Genomic DNA, 15,509 nt, shown 5'->3' on the forward strand with positions numbered 1-15,509 from the left:
TATCCGGTTTGGAGTTTCTCGGCGGTGTTCACCAACGATCGCGCAACCAAAGAAATTTGTTTGTTATTTAAAAAAAAAAAAAGGGGGAGGGGGGAGGCTGCAGAGAGGGAGAGAGGATGGCTGGAAAAACAAAAACAGTTCGAAGCCAAAACCCCAGATCTGATTGTCCGACAAAAAAACAAGAGGTTTAAGAGGAGACGGAGAGCAGAGTCGGGAGGCAGAGATGGAGACGAGTGGTGGAAGAGACCGGAGAGACAGGAGGCGGGGACCGGAGAGGCGGAGACCTGAGAAGCGTTAGGAGAAACGTGGACGAGAGGAAGAAACGTTCGACGAAATGGAGAAGAAAAAGAAAAAAAAGAAGCGACCGAACTAGAGAAGAAAAACAGAAGCGGAGAGAGCAGCAGGGAATATGGGAGAGATTGACGATGAGAGAGCTCGGAAAATAGGTAGAAATGAAATTCAGATCGCGTTTGAAACCGGAGAATTCGATCATGTGCAAGGAGGTAGGGGAAGAAGATGGGAAGAGGAGGAGAGAGGAGAGAAAGGAAACGGAGGCGGAGGCGCGCGGTCTCTCGCCTCAGCCGGCGGGATGGTGGATGGAGTTCAGCGTCGGGAGGCGGCTAGGGTTCAGCGTCGGGAGGCGTCGTCAATTTTCTGTACTTTCAAGAGATTAATAGGGTTGGTTTATATTACTTTGTAATTGTATTATCTTTTGAACTTCAAGTTCACATTGCTAACTGCAAGGATCTAAATGAGATAATGATAATGCATTCCAATTAATATATTTTTCCAACTGTTTATTATCTCCCCCTTATATTGGAAAAAATTAATTATCTAACAGTTGATTTATATTACTTTGTAATTGTATTATCTTTTGAACTTCAAGTTCACATTGCTAACTACAAGGATCTAAATGAGATAATGATAATGCATTCCAATTAATATATTTTTTCAACTGTTTATTATCTCCCCTTATATTGGAAAAAATTAATTATCAAAATGATAATTAACAAGTCTTGCATTAAATAAATTTCCAATCATTGGCAATATATTGAATTATATAAGGAGATTCATCTTTAACATATATTCACAACTTTATTTGGGGACTCATCTTTATGCGTTGTGGTGGAGCAATTGGAATATAAACTGTGCATCCAAAAAATTATAAAAATGAGAAATATTTATATTTTGACCTTAAGCCAATTATAATGAGGAGAATTTATGACAACTTATTGGCTTGATGCGTACAAGTAATGTTGTATATAAAATAACATATCTCCATGTCAACACGAGATTTTATTCTCATAATGGTTTAGCTATTAATTGAAGACATTTAGTAAATAATTTTGTCAAACTATTTTGGATATAAAAATGAGTAATATGCTATTCAACTATGATTTCAGTTGTTATACAAGAATCATAAAGCTTGAAATGTAAATTTACCAATATTATCAAAACAAATTGTCTTTATCTTATAATCCATAAATTATGCTCTTAATCTAATTATTTAAGCAAACAATCTTGCAAATACCAAATTGCGAGTTCGTAATGAACATAAATGTGACAATTTTATAGATGCATCTACTAAAATCATATATTATCTGAATGGTCCATATGATGGGTGAATGAACTCATATATTTGAACCTATATACATTTCGAAAACGCAGAATATTTAATCTCAACTTTAGCTGGTGAATATCTAATAATATATTTTCTTTGAGAATAAGCAGCACAAGAAAATTCACTTAATTGAAGAATCTCCTGGTTCTTCAATAGATGACAAATGAAAATTCACTTAATTGAATCGACTGTGTTTGACCTAGTTGATTGTTATTTTATACTTATCAGTTTGTCTTTCTTTATTACTATACTTTCTTTCCCAAGTTTCAATAATTGATCTTCTTGGTGATGTAATCTTTCTTTTATAATTTGGAGGCAAATACATAATGATTCGTGGTTTGTTTACTATTTTTGCATGCCCTTATTGAACAAAGAAAATTTGGGTGATTGAATGCAAGATCCACTAGGTCTATCCATGCTTTCCTCTAGCATGAACCAAAGCACAAGGATACTCCTCTCTGATTCGCTTTTCAACCCATCACGAAGTGGTAGTTCCGTTCCTTCTTGAGCAGGAGCAGAAGTTTTGGTTCTTTGTCCCCAGACCCCAACAACAAGGATTCGCAAACCCAACAACGTAATCCTCTGCGTCACTTCGTCCCCTTCTTTTATGGGTTTTTTTGGTCATTGAGCATTAATTAATATGTAGTTTAAACATACTAGTCTAGCAAATGTGGAGTCAAATTCAAAGCCTAAATAAGGTCGAGTTAGTTTGAAAAAACATGTAATTTGGCTTAAAATGGGAATTCATTAGGGGTGTAAATGGATGCTCTCGAATTCGCATTCATATCCGTTTAGGGGTATCCGAATCCCTTCGACTACTAATCGGATGCATATATAGTATTAACCAATTCTGGCCGATTACTACCCATTCAATAAAATTATCCAATCAAGTTACTTATTTGGATTTTTTTTCTTCTTATTTATATAAATTTTTTCCTTAAGATATGTGAATATGTTTCTAGATTTTCTAATAAAACAAATACCAAAAGTTGTTAAATTCTTAAATTTAAATTTAACCCTCACAAATGAAATGGTATATATGGTAAATTAGTTGACCTAAGAAAATAATTATCCGACTATCGTTATCTAACTAAACCGGTTTTAATAGAATATCATATGAATCGGTCCGAATATAATTAAATACCGATATGGTATTAGACTATCTGGTACGAATCCCTTTCACTTACAACTTCAAATTGATCGGACCCGACTCCTTATGGGGAGAATACATGCAGTGTTGTATCGTTCTCGGAGTCTAGATTTTGTTTCCCTATAAGAACGTTAAGACAACGATCCTCCTCTCCTCCACTCCCTCGTTCTCCTGTCCGTGAGAAGCAGTGGCGTGGAACTGTGGATCGGGAGCGACACCGGCGCTCGCTTGGATAAGCAATTTATTCAGCGGCACCACGGAAAGGTAAGAAATTTAACAATCTGATGCGTTTATTTAATTGGATTACGGTATTAAAACTGTGGTGTGATCGAGTTTCAGTTATTCTACTGGTCTGATTTGAATGATTTTCATCTTCTCCGTTTCATGTTTCTCAAATAGTACAAGTAGGGTTTGTTTCAGTTTTTAGTTTCTATTCAAGAGCAGGGTTATCTAATGTTTTCGATAGTTATCACGTGCCATGCTCCATTTTCAAGTGCTAATTTGCTTCTATTTAAACCTTCTAAAAGCCAATACTTTAGATTGTTCTGCAAGTTAGGTGAGGGAAACCTGAAGTTTCTTTCTTGTTCGTACTCTGTTATCCCTATCAGTTAAGTACTATTATAGATTGTTTAATCTCTTATTAGGGTTTGTTTAATGTCCCTAATCCTGTCCCTGTTATTGATACTGGGACCATGTTATTAGAAGCTTAACTATTTCTGATTTAAAACTCGAGGCTATCCTGTTCTACATTGTAATTTCAGCAATTGAGTTTTGTGAATTCAGGCACATCTGACATTGAGATCTGTCATTGGTTTCGAGATTCAGAGGAAACACTAGACTAACACTTGACCAAACTTGCGCCCCCCCATTCCATGCTTGAATGCCACTGTTATCTAAAATTAATGTCTTAAGTTGTCTCAATTTCAGAAGTTCCTTTTTAAATCAATATCAACTTGACCATGTGATTTCTGTGATACTTCGGGGGTTCGAATAGGGTATTAAGACTGAAATGTGATCCAAGTTTCAGGTTACTCTACTGGTTTTATTTGAATTGATCTAGTCTTCTCTGTTTCCTGGATCTCAAACTGAGAGCTTACTGCTTTTCCGAGTAACTTTGAGTCTAACAGTGAGATTGTTTGCATGTTTTGAATAGTTTTTATCCATATACCCGTGTTTAATTCCTAAACTTTGGGTTGAATCAGAGAAGTTAAAGTTGTCAGTCATTGTTGGGGTTATCCATCTGTGTTTTGGGTTTGTTTAGGGATCTTGTCTGGGTTGCTGTTGTTCAAACCTCTGCCGGTCAGAAGATCGGGCACTGTAAAGAAAATTCAAGATAGAAATTGTTGGCTTTAGCAATTAAAGACAGATGGAGGAATTGCATGTGTTTGTTCTTCTCTTTTTTCTTCTTTGTGTGTGCCTCTGACAAGACTTTCCAGGGTTGTTTTATTTGGATTTGGAGTTTTCACACCCCCAACCCAAAATAATAATAAGAGCAAATTACACTGGCACCCCAAAATGAAGGCTTTAAAGCACTGACACCCCCACTTTATGTTTAAAAAGCACAAAGACCCCAAAATTGGATTTTTATTTGATATATTTATCAAATTTATCATTGAAAATAGTTAAATCACTGTTTATTTTAAAAAGAGCAAATTGTACTATCACCCCAAAATGGAAGCATTAAAGCACTGACACCCCACTTTATGTTTAAAAAACACAGACACCTCAATTCAATAAACACACTAGTCCATTCTGTTAGTGAAACTGTTAATCAACTATTAAAAATTTTTTAATTCCAAAAATACCCTTACTCAAATCGGAATTCATGGACGGTGTGGTTGGTCTGCGTTTCTCCTGCTGCTGCCTATAACGGTCATGATTAACCTCAGAAAGCAAATTGCGTTTCATCTTAAATCGTTGGATGATTAACCTCAAAAAGCAAAATTGAAAAACAGAGGAAGCCTGGAGTCGGAAGTACCCGTTCGATTACGGAGGCAAGAACAAGAGCTACGTAACCCAGGATTAATGGCGATCGTTGCTGCCGATTCCGACTACTCCGAGTGTTCATCTGCCGCCGAGAGAATCTTGTTGGAAGTGATGGTGTGGGAATCTCCGAGATTTCGCCGATGTCGTAGCAGCACTTGCAGCCTTGCGATGTCAAACCCAAATCAGTAGCCGTAATCGGACTCGACTTTGCTATATAGGCATATATAGCTCATCGCCGGAGCAATCGATCCGATGCGAGCAAACCCACCTCTGCTATATAGCCCATTGCCGGAATAATCAATCACTTTGCTCCGTTCGTTCAATCTCAATCTGGGTTTAGCAAAGCAACCCACCTCTTTTTTTCTTTTCTATTTCTTCCTCTTCCAACCACGGCGGTGCTAACCGCCACTGCTACTGCTTCTCTTAGGTTGGTTTCTCTGACCGAGAAGAGAGAAGAACATTAAGAAATAAAAATAAAAATGAAAAATAAAAAAGAGGAAAAGCCGCTAGAGTGAGAAAGAGCAGGGAGTTGCAGAGGCAGTTCTTAGTTTTGGATTATAAATAGCAAAATTCTCAATCTCAGAACTCGTAGCTACAGGGCGGTTGGGTTAGTTGGGCAGCCCAAATGGCTACTTCTGCTTCCTTTTCATCTCCCTCTTTACTCATCATCCTCTGTTACTTGGCTTCTCTGCTTCTTTGGAATGCATTTCCAGCAAAACACTACCTTAACCATCACCACCGTCGCCCCATTGCCAAACAAAACTACAGAGATGCCCTGACTAAATCCATCCTCTTCTTTGAAGGGCAGAGGTTAGGCAGGCTACCTCCTAATCAGAGGCTTTCATGGAGGAAAGACTCTGGTCTCTCAGATGGCTCGACTCTGCGTGTAATGTTCCATGGCTCTAAGAATGTAATTTATGATGATTCGAGCATACAAGAAATTGAAGCATTGGATGATGGGCGAGAAGCTTGCTCTGTGGTTTCAGATTGGCGTTCGCATGACTGTAATGCTGATGTTCTTCCGATGGGATTCAATAGATTTCTTAAAGAATAAGTCAAGGGTATAGTAGTCTTTGCAAAAATATGACTAACCAAGTAATAACAATTCTAACAGAATAGGACTAATGTGTTTTTTAAACATAAAGAGGGGTGTCAGTGCTTTAAGGCTTTCATTTTGGGGTGCTAGTGCAATTTGCTCTTTTAAAAAATATCAACATAATAAACATCTGAAAAGTTTTAAGTGACAAATTGGACAAATATATCCAATGAAAATCCAATTTTGGGGTCTCTGTGCTTTTTAAACATAAAGTGGGGTGTCAATGCTTTAAGGCTTCCATTTTAGGGTGCCTGTGCAATTTGCTCTATTTATAAAAATAACAAGGTTTTTGGTATTTCCAAAATCCTTTTTTCTAGTACAAAGAAAGAGGTTCCATCTAGCTCGTTGGTGGATAAAAGCAGATCAGAATACCTAAATGGAAGATCTAGTATTTCTGTTCCATCGCTCTTCCCAATGCATCTTAACTCTATCACCAAATATAAACTACAAGATTAATTAATGAATTATTTGACCATATTTATTTATGATATATAAAACTCAAAACACAAAAGATAGGACCAACTACAACTAGGTGACATCCAAATCCACGAGCCATTGTCGCGTCATTCTACATGCACTGCCTCTGTAGACGCAGTAGCTGCATGAGTGTTGTTGTTCCTGATCATGATCCTTTGATCATAGCTACCTATGGAGATTGGCAATTTGTTGGTGTTATGTGGATGGGATTGGGATTAGGAGGAGGGAGGAGAGGAGGAACAACAGTTGGGAGCCTTCCAACAAGTTGAATCCTATCTCAAATAGCCTATATCTTGCCATGGATGAGCCATACCAGATCACCCGAATTCTGGAAGCATAGATCATTAACATCTTTTTGACCTGCCAAGCACTAGAACATGAGTTTGGTGTACTCTCTGTCTTTGTTGTCCATGACTTGCTTGTCCAGTTTCTTCTTAAGCTTCATGATCCTCTGCTTAAGAAAATTTTCTCATGCTTTTCCATCTCAGATAAGCTCTTGAACTGTGTTTTAACACACGTTTGGCTTCTGGAAGGGAAGGCCAAACCTTCGGCTTCAGCTTCGGCTTCGGCTTGTATGGCTCAGGCCGAAATTGAATAAGAAATTAAGAATTATGAAAAATAAAACAAAAAAGCCCTCCCTATTAGAGTTTGGGTTTGGGTTCTCTCTAATGGATTCAATCCATAGCATATGGCATGGTGTTTTCTGCTTACTCAACTGCAGAAAACTATCCATTTATCATTGGTAAACGAAATCCTTGTGCAATAGGTTATTTGGAATCCAAATCCTTGTGAAAATGGGAAACCATTGGATCCAAATCCTTATGGGAATATGTATAGTGTTCTAGGTTTCTTGACAATAATGAGTGTCTCCCAAGAGTGCAAGTCCTTGTGCTTCTCTCAGCCAACAACTCTGCTTCAATCCCGTGTCTCCCCCTTATGTCCCTGAGAAGGCCCCTGAGAAGGCAGTGGCGTAGAACTGTGGATCGGGAGTGACATCGGCGCTTGACTAAGCAATTTAGACAACGGTACCACAGAAAGGTAAGAAATAATAAGAAGAAAAATCTTTCTTTGTACTTAAGGGCAGAGTTATGTGACATTCGTCGCTCTCAATATTAAAACTATATTATTAAAAGCATTTTTATTCTATGATTTAACTCTTATGGCTTCCTTGTTATCTGTTCTATATCAGTTTCAGAATTAGAGAGTTCTAAGAGCTCGGGTCATAGGGTATTTAGAAGCATGGTGATGTGAATACAGGGCCCCCTTGTCCGAAACCCTAGTTGGGCCCCTTGGATGGATCCAAGAAGCCCCCAGTGAAGGCCAAACCCTTTATGAAGGGTATTTTAGGCATTTTGGCCCATATTTTCTATTATTTTATTTCTAGATTTATTACTAGAATATACCAGAATTTAAGTTGAGTCCAAGTTGGTAATTTGAATTTGATTTGGAGTTGTCTTGAGTCTTTTATTGTAAGTTGAAGTCATGTTTGAAAGATTCCAAGTCAAGTCTTTTCTTAGGTCTTAAGTTATTTAATTAGCATGTGCTTAATTAGATAACTTAAAGTAGGCTAGTGAGATCCCAGATCCAAGGGCTGAGATCATGTAGTAATTTGATTCTCTTTAAGATTAGATAAGAGTCCAATTTGACAAGTATAAGGTTCTCACCAGTTAAGGGAATCCCCGAGTCGGTCAAAGTCCGTTGTTTCAGGCTATTAAAGGGCTCATCATTGTAATTTATTTTCAGTTTTGATGATTGGCCTTGGTTGAGTATTTGTGTTTGAAATTCTTTTGTTCATCATCATCTTCTTCAACTACAGCAGCTTCAAGAGATCATCAAGGCATTCCAGTGCATTGTCCAGTCTCATCTCACCTTCCAAAGTAAGTTACAGATCATCCCCAGCCCCTATTCCCCCCTGTTTGGCCTAGGCTACAAACCCAACCCCATCGCAACTCCCTACTGCCCCCTTACCCTCCTAGTTCTGCAACTCCAGCCCCTTTCCTAAGCAACTGTAGGCCTTCCCTTTTGCCCCTGCTTCTGCGCAAGCAGAAGCTTCAATACTTGAATAAACCTACTTCCCCAGCCCCTCTTGAACCCTCTCTCCCCATTCCTAGAGTCGCAATCATCCCTAGAACAGAAGCCCTAAACCAATTGTCCCATTCAACCTTGTTTTCCTTAATCTGAAAATTTCTGGAAATCTTCTTCAACCTTGGACTTCTTCAGAATTTTTAGAAACTTCATAAAACCCTAAACCCTAACTTCCAGACTCCATTAACCTTTTCAAAACCCTATGTCCTAAATCTGAAACATAAAACTAGCAAAATCAGAGCCCAAAATCTACTAGCCAAAACTTCTGTAGACCCTAAACCCAGTCCTACTTGGTCCAGGATTCGACTTTTCAAATCTTAATTTTAACTCCTATATTAATTTAGATTAGAAGCTTCAGTTACAACATACCTTGAGCAGTATTAAAACCCCCCACAAAACTCTCTATTATCAGTCGAAACTCTTGGGCTAAATCCTAAGTCTAGGGAATTACCAATTTGCCCTCTGCCCTAGCCCTGGTTTACATCACATAGTAGGAAAACTCATTCTCGAGGGGCTTCTCACCCCTTCAAAAAATGAGATCTCGCTTGAGATGGTGAGATCTAGTGTGTTTAGAAGGTTTAAATTAGGCTAAATATCAAGTTTGAGCCCCATCTTGGCCTTAAAACCCCTCCAAGATGGGCCCTCGAGTTCGTCATCTTGAGTGAGATCTTGCATTTTTGGATGGGCCAACTCAACAGAACTCGAGGGTCCATCTTGAGTGGTTTTAAGGCCCAGGTGCGGCTCAAACTTGGTAGTTAGCCTAATTTAGACCTTCTAAACACACCAGTGGCCTTAGATTTCTAAGGAAAAAAAACCTAAATATGAGTTTTAAGTCAACCTTAAGTTTGAAACCGAAACGCTACAAGATTGAACATGCAAGGTTGTAAAACATGAAATGTAGAACCTTTAAGACATATAAATGAGAAGCAAGTGTATTAAATAACTTAAATATCATCATAATTTAATCCGTATGAGTATCACATTCAACTATATAAATCATAAGTTCATAACATATGCGTGGAATGAGATCAAAATCAATCAAGCCCCTGCTCCATCACCAACCCAACACCAAGTCCACTAGCACCAACAGCATTGCAACCATGACCACGTTGTATACCCCTCCAACTCCATGAGGTGGTCTACCATATCATCCCTCACAGAATTAGGGACAGCAGGGCACCTCGGTGTATCACTATAGCCACCAACCAAGTGTCGCTTGCCTCCATTGAGGACTCTACTACAGCAGTTGCAAGTGATCCTCTGGCAGAGTGGAACCATGGGAACTCCGTTGTTGTCCTCCATGCCTCTAAATAGAAATAAAAAGTTAAAAACCATTAATTTTTAATTATGGTAAAGTGAAACAATTAAATTAGTTGTACACTTGTAAAAGTTTGTAGATGCTTAACATATATTTAATCTACCCTCAAACACCTACTTTAGACCATGATATTTGAAAAAATTAAAAACTTGGGAGAAAATGTCACCTTCGTTGAACATCTCCTTGAAATGAGCTTGTTTGATCTTCCTTTGGTGTTGTAGATGTGCTAATACTTGTTGCAGGTGAAAATAATCCGCAAAATCTGGTGAAAGTAGGTCGTTTAAGGTGATCTCAGTGAGATAGGGCAAGAGACAAACCTCTCTAGCTCGAGATTTACCATTCCTGAGATCTCGTCTTGAGATCTCAAAATAGCGAGATCTAGAGTGAGATCTCGGTGAGATCTCATTCCATGTTTAGAAGTTGCCCAGGGACTGACCAACATCCAATCAGAACTTGGGTTTCAACTTGAAAAAAAGAGAGAGCAAATTGCATTGGCACTCCAAAATGGAGGCCTTAAAGCACTGACACCCCACTTGATGTTTGAAAAACATAGATATCCCCAAATTGGATTTTCATCAAACACATTAGTCCAATTTGTCTCTAAAATTGTTAAATCACTTTTTTTTTCCTTCATATTTTGATAGGGATATTTTTGGAATTGAAAGAAAGTAAACAGTGCTTTAACGGTTTTTAATGACAAATTGGATTAATGTGTCCGATGAAAAACCAATTTTGGGGTGTCTATGTTTTTTAAAAATAAAGTGGGGTGTCAGTGCTTTAAGGCCCCCATTTTAGGGTTGCCAATACAATTTGCTCCAAAATAAAACCCCAAAACTTGGGCTTCAACCAGTTCCTGTATTCTTCTGCTATATTCCAGAATTTTTGTTTTTATAGGTAATTGTAATTTAACAATCTGTTGTGTTTAATTATTTAATTAAGTACTAAAACTGTTGTGTGATCCAAGTTTCAGTTATCCTACTAGTCTGATTTGAATTGTTTTCGTCTTCTCTGTTTCATGGTTCTCAAACTGATAGATTGCTTCTGTAGATTTTTACTTTTAGTTACTTTCAATCTTACCGGCTGGTTTCAGTTTTCAGTCTTTGGGGTTCTTTGTCTGAGTCTGGGACTTTATCTTTCTGCCCTCCAAATATCAGGGATGAAAATTCATGTTTGCCCTTTGATGCAAATTTCAAGATACAAATACTTGGTGTAAGAAATTAAAAAAACGTCACTAAAGGCTGCGTTTGTTTGCTGGAATAAAGATGGGGTGGGAAAATTCTTGAAAAACGTGTAGATTTCTTACTTTTTCTTTAAATCCCAAAATGGTATATTGTTTGGTTGCTTGGTGTGATGTGGCAGCCCAACTTTCCCACCCCATGCCATTTTAAAACCCCACATATTTGGTGGGACTTTGTGGGAAAGTTGGGAAAAGTAAAAAGTGGGACCCACCCCTACTACTTTTCCACAAAACCCTTTCCTTTCCTTTCCTTCTCCCTCACCCCACTGCACATGGGACCCACATGTTTTTTTTTTTTCTCACCCCTTTTTTCCCACCCCACCTTTGCAAACAAACGCAGCCTATAATGGATCAAACTTTTTATTCTTCTTCTTATACAATTCCAATGTTTCTTTCACTCTTTCTTGAACTCCAGTATCTTCATAATCTGATCGTCCAACTTTAAAGTAAGGTCTTCTCTGCAGTCATAATGTGTTGCTCACTTGGACTACTTGATCGTAGTAGTCAAACAGTTCAAATGAGTTTGCATTCAGGGAGTGATACATACAGATTTGAAGACATGTAGAAGAAAGAAAAAGCCCAATGGATCAGGCCCATCAAAGGCCTAAGGATATGACCCAAATCAGCCCGTGGCTTTCATGGGCTAGGACTGTTTTAGTGAGTTAAAGTCAGCTCAAATGTTATGACCTTCATGGGCTAGACCTAAGCCCAAATCTAGTCGTTGAGATTTTTGTCAAAATCAATAAAGGGGTTACTTTAAAAATAAGGAACCCTTGTAAAAAGGGGGTTTTCTTTTGTCAAGAGTTAGGTAGTGGTTAAGTAATTAATAGGTAGGTGTTAGCTAGTGGTTGGATGTTGCATTTAATGTTTATGTCTCTTTAGAAAGGCTATATTAAGGGACTTATGTAAGAGGGTGGGACACACACTTATCATTCTAAAATCAAAGTTGCTTTGTTAGCTCTTCTTCCCTATGGAGAAACCTTCTATTCGATCAAGGTAGATTGGTGTTTGATCCACCTTTTGGTGTGAAGCCTGGGTGTTACTTTGTTGTTCTTTTTGTTCTCTCAATTATCATATTTTTCCTTCAATTTCTTCCTCCATTAACGAGTCAAGTTGGTGATCTATTTTCTGTTTTAGTAACTAACCAGATTTGCCCATCCATTTTACATCAAATTTCCAAGGCACCTTTGCTTATCTCTGCTTGATAATTTACAGATCTGCCACCACTGTGTGTTTACAATTTTGTCCATTATAATGTTGTTCTAAAGTTACACCTAAGATATCACTCTAGGTCTTGTTTTTCTTTGTGCTATAGATAACCTTTCAAGTCTGAAATTTATTCCCTGTGAAAGATCCCGTTTGACTACTATTTTGAACATTCAAATACAGTAATACATTAGGGAGTTGGGGACAGGGAAAGTGGGGTGGCAGGATTGTGCTATTTGCAAGAGGTGATTAGTTAGAATAAATGATTCATTGAATAATGGTAAAACAATAAAGAAATAAAATAGTTAATTAAATAAATAAACATGGAGAGTGAGTATTAGAACCTGATAAAGGGTGATTTGAGTGTTCTTAAAAAATACTAGCAGGGAAGCAGAAGCAGAAGCAGAAGTCTGCATTTTTGGAGGGGGCGTTTAGATGTGAATGTTTGAATAACTATAACCTTCATATAAGGGAATGATAGATGACTACCGCAACAACAACAATACTAATAATTTTTATGAAGCTCTGAAGCTCTAAAGCAGGCTATTGGTGGAGATAAAAGCCACAAACTACACGAGCAATGAAAGACAATAATGCAAGGAAAACAGATAAAAGCAAATGAGATCAGAACCAATCCTCCTTGCACACTACCTGAATCACTTCTTTCTGATTCAACAAGCTCACCTTCCACCAATTCTATTTGCTTTGAATTCATGGCCTTATCAATATGATATTCCTTTGCACCCTTCGCTTGCCAAGAAGAGATAACCCAAGCTGACAAGGGAATAATTGAATGTCAATGGTCTTCCGTTAGCCTCCAGGCAAAACTGAGGATCTCTGGTCAATTACTTCTCCCCAGTAGGTGGATAGGGTAAGGAAGATAAACTTTTCATGTTACACTATCCTTGACGACTAGGAGTACTGCATTAATGAAAAGGGTAGAGACTACAGCACTTCAAAGGCTAAAGAAAGCATTTCAAAAGAAACTCATAAAGAGAAAAACTATTTTTGAGGATAGACTCTGGACTGGATCACATATCACGGGGCTTAGTGCTTACTTGAAGAATACAGGATCCACAGATGCTTTTTATCTATATACTCACGCTAGAACAGAGTCGCAAAGAGGGAAAATTGACATCTTGGCAGATCTGCATGATGAACAAAAATAAAGTGCCAGATAGGCTGAATGCATGACGACTGAAGCCCATCTCATCAACAGAGTGCCTCAACTGAAGCTAGGTTTCTTTCTTCCCATTCCAGTTGTTATACAAGAGAAGGCCTATTCTCATTTAGGAGTATTTTGGGTGCACTTGCTACATCTTTGTGGCTTGCGCCCAACCTGGGTTGTACATCTTGAAAATATACATAATTGTTTATGGGGTGTTCAACTTCTGAGGATTTAGTTTACATTGATAATCTTTTGAGATGGGCTTTGGGGTTTTTCCATTGTCAGTTGAAATTTATAAAGAAATTTGGCCTTGTGGTGTTGACTATATACACGTGCTTGCTTCTTTTCATGGTTAGGAAATAAAGATGATAAGTTGACATTCTTGGAGTGTTATTTGTTTGACAAGCCTATGTTTTTCTCCATTTTTGTTTTGTTTTCTGTAATGCAAAATTTATTTCATTTTCTGTTATTTAACTTTACCCTTATTGTTCTTATAGGTCGATCCTTTCTACTTCACATTTGACTCCACCTTGGTTGCTTGAGACAAGAAACGGAATGGAGAACTGGTCCAATGTATGCAATGATATTCTGGAACTGATTGTGGATCAGTTGTCAGAAATGGGAGATATTGTTCGTTTTGGCGTGGTTTGCCAGCAATGGCGCTCAGTTTCAGTTGAGAAGATGCATCTTTTTACTATTGCCGAGCCATGGTTGATGCTTGGAGAGAATGAAGACAATGACAACCGCGACTTCTGTGATGTCTACCCAAAAGGTTTACCGCTTGAACTTACCAGAAGCTTGTGGCAGGAGCTGTTTGTCCTCCAATGGTTGGTTGATAACTTTGGGGGATGATATGGAGATTCATTTATTAAACCCATTTTCTCGGGAACAAATTCGTCTTCCACCTCAACCAACTCTTCCTTATCAATGGCGTGTTGGAACAAATCTTCCTTATCTTCGTTGGACTTGTTTATGGAAAGTCGTATTGACCTCAAGACCATCACATTCGGCTAAAGGAACCCACTGTTATAAAGAAGATGAAAAATGCGTGGTTATGGCAATAGTTTCTGGACAGAGGATATTAGCCTTCTTGAGATTGGGAGACGTAGTTTGGACTCCTGTAGAGGGTGATGTAGGCATTTCTGACATCATTTACCTCAAGGGTCAATTCTATGCCGTCAATAACAATGGGAGATTATTGATTGTTGATATTTCTAGTCCTCATCCAAAGCAGATTGAGTTTGCTGAACGACCAGATGATATAGACTGTTATCCTACATTTTATCTAGTGGAGTCAGTGGGAGAACTCTTTTTGGTTGCACAAGCTATTGATTATGGTGATGAAACCACGAGTTTCGACTTCCATGAAACAAATTATTTTGATGTTTACAAGTTCAGTTTTGATAACAAGAAGTGGACGCGGATGGTTAGCAACCTGGACAACCGTGCTTTCTTTGTGGGTTTTAATTCTTCTTTTGCCATGTTTCCCTCTAAGCATTCTAGATACGAACCAAATTGTATCTACTATAGTGATGTCAACATGGCCGGTCATTTGAGCGCTACTGGTACTGGTAAAGACCTAGGAGTTTTCCGGGTAGAGACTGATGAAGTGGAAGATTTATACACTGGGCCTGGCATATGTTCTCGAGTTTGGCCATCTGTTTGGCTTTGTCCTTCCCCTTAGGGCAGGGGTTCTTTTTTTTTTTCATTTTTTTGGTTCAGGTAGTAATAGTTATTTAAAGATCAAAATAGTGAAGGATTGTATTTGGTGATTATCTTACAACCCAAATGTACGACCTAAGAGAGAACCATTTTATCGCACGTTGCATGCCATCCCTACTAGAGCACCTGCTAGATGCAGCTAATGGATTAGCTTCTCTATGAATAAAATGAAAAAATACAAGAATACAGGGGTGGCATTAATTTTAGGAGTAACTTAGGAAAGGCATTGAAATCTTCCTTTAAAGTATTTGTTAGGGTCAAACATATCTTCATCTATTTAAAACTAACCACGTTAGATGTGGGGATGTTTGTAGTAGAAAATTTTTCTAAGAACATAAATAGTAAATACAGTAGACGATCCTACCGGACATGTATAGAATTTGCTATTCTTATTATAATTCATCGAGCAATTTACATTTACAACCCTTGTATTGACAAATAAT

The 15,509-nt window shown here is 38.0% G+C and overlaps 1 pseudogene across 1 annotated transcript; it reads left to right on the forward strand.

Moving 5' to 3' along the window:
- The first annotated feature begins 2,832 nt into the window (after positions 1-2,832).
- Positions 2,833-15,182, forward strand: LOC149029663 (putative F-box protein At5g55150; annotated as a pseudogene). The gene is made up of 2 exons (XR_016171190.1): positions 2,833-3,035; positions 13,842-15,182. The product of XR_016171190.1 is annotated as a putative F-box protein At5g55150 (transcript).
- The last annotated feature ends 327 nt before the right edge of the window (positions 15,183-15,509 follow it).

Source organism: Hakea prostrata, chromosome 1, assembly GCF_041222555.1.
Source record: "Hakea prostrata isolate BN-2017 chromosome 1, UWA_Hpros_2, whole genome shotgun sequence".
Taxonomy (NCBI): Eukaryota; Viridiplantae; Streptophyta; class Magnoliopsida; order Proteales; family Proteaceae; genus Hakea; species Hakea prostrata.